Source organism: Trachurus japonicus, chromosome 14, assembly GCF_045865225.1.
Source record: "Trachurus japonicus isolate A0001 chromosome 14, Traja_1.0".
In the NCBI taxonomy this organism is placed as follows: Eukaryota; Metazoa; Chordata; class Actinopteri; order Carangiformes; family Carangidae; genus Trachurus; species Trachurus japonicus.
In genome coordinates, this window is record NC_140920.1 from 15,423,047 (window position 1) to 15,425,496 (window position 2,450).

Here is a 2,450-nt window from a genome sequence, read left to right on the forward strand (position 1 = left end):
CTTTTTTTTTTCTTTTTTCTTTTTTTGGAATAATAAAGGTAGCCAATCTCAACGTTATCTGGATGAGGGCTAATAACTCGTCCCATCGTCAGTTGACTTCTTGTATCATAAGGTGTTTAATAGCAGACCAGGCTCGGAAGGGGAAGAACCTTCTCTCCAGTGTGTCATAACGTGCTATAGCATACCCAGGCTTTTCCCTCCCCCTCCTGTTGCATTAGCATCACATGCGCTTCACTGTCCATAGTTATATATTCCTTATACTGCTTCAGCTACTTGTGGTGGTGCTTAATTCTCTTTTCTCAGTGTTGCAAACGAGTCGGTTTAAAAATTGTTGAAAAGTTGCAACATTATCCAGAAATAAGTCCTTTTCTCAGTCGTGCTTCTTCTAGTTGTTAGTTAAAAAAAAAAGAAAGAAAAAAGTCTAGACTTTATGTTTGCAAAGTGTACGCATATTTTCCAGAACAAAACATATTGAAACGTAGAAAATAGCCTTGAGCCTGCAGCTGTTTGTATTGTGTTTCAAATATATTACTGTTCATGTTTTGTTTATCTTAGTGTAGAGACACAGGGTCTACAGTACATTGTTGTCCTTCTTGCAGTATGTTTAATTCATCGTTATACTTCTTTATTTCAGACTTCCTCCTGCTTTTTTCTGGTGATCATAGTGGTGTTGTTACATAGCTTCACGTGACTGGATAAAGGATAGTCAGTTATTGAGTCATATTTCACAGTGTACTATATATATATACATATATACTTTGCATTGAGATGAAAACAAGGAAATGGAAGATAGTAATGGTGAGGGTCGTGTTGAGTAAGGAACAGGTTCATTTTATTCTGATAAGCATGTGTCTGTCTTCCTGTTTGTCTTTCAGTCTGTCTCCACACATTTTAAGTCAGATTTTTTTTCTTCTTCTTTAAAGCATGAATTAAGTCACAAAGTTAAGAGTAGACTACAGAAAACTCATGAAACCATTCAGATAATACTTTTCTGCATATTTCGTCTTCTACAGTTCACATAAGAATGAAATAGATAGCTTCTTACAAATGTACTATATATATTTAAGTATCACCAACTCCACACAGATAATAAATACATTTTCAGATAGTTTGATAAAGACATAATTGCAGCTAGAGTATACAGTACTTTGTGGGATATAGGGAATATGCCTATCAAGTGCCTATCAGTACATACAGCAACTATACAGAATATTCATAGTTTTTCTCTCCTACATTGCACAGAGACAGTATATACACAATGGTCTATTAAAAATATACTATTTATACTATTACTGCTAAAACCTGGTGGTTGTGTGCATCCTAAGAGAACCCTTTAAAATACCTGAAATGTTCTATACATATACAGTAAAGGCTACATCTGCAAGTTTTATTTTTTATCTTACATGTATACAGCTCGGAGGATTCAAAGATATAAAATGCAATCACATTCTCATGTTTGAATGAATATAAATAAATGAAATATACATTTATTAGGATTAGGTGTAATTGATGATAAATACAAACTAAATTTAAATGACCTTTTTTTTTTCTTTCTTCTCGCAGCTTTTCTCTCGTTGATATTAGGCGTTTCTTTTTATTTTCAGTTTTTGCCATTGGCAAACAAGCCATATACTGTACTGTACTGTATGTTCTGTAGGGGGGAGCGGGGGGGCAGTGCTGCTCTGTGACCAGCAGAGGGAGACACACAGCAGGTGGTGGAGGGGAAGTTAACGCTGCCTGCTACAGTGAAAGATATATACAACCTTGAATGAATGTTATATAATCTTGTGGCGAATATTTCCATCGTCGGATAATAATTAAATCTGTAAGCATGGCAGTAGTAACCTCCACTGACACTTCACTGTAAATGGATAAGAAAAAAAGGGGGGGGTTTGCAGGTTGTTTGGAAGTGGCAGCTGATTTTAATGGCTGGTTTCAAAGTGCACCATGTGTCCTTTGACCTTGATGACAGGCCTTTCCACATGCAGACCGCTGCCCAATTTCCCCAGAAGGAACATTAAGGTTTTATCTTATCTGACAGCCTTGTTGTTTACGTACATCTTGAAATTGTAAAGGGCAACCAGCGAGAGAAGGAAAGAAAGAAAACCGGTCATTAAACGTTAGACTAGATTTTTTTTTTTTTATAACCACCACTTGGAGGCAAAACGAGATTACAAATTAAAAGTTTTGGCTACAGATGAACACACGCACAGAGAACTCAAAGGTATTTAAGTGGTTCATTTAACAACATGAAAACAAGACCAAAAAAAAGGAAATGTGGTGGAAGAAAAACCATAAATCAAGTTTCAGGGCTGAGTGGCTGCTAGATAAAAGATTTGGGGATGGCTTATTATTCTGTCCCCTGTGGACTAATTACCACAGTTTTCTCTCTAACCTTCTCCAGCCTAGTTGCTGTGCCAAATTTAGAGAGAAAAAAAAGATACTTTTTT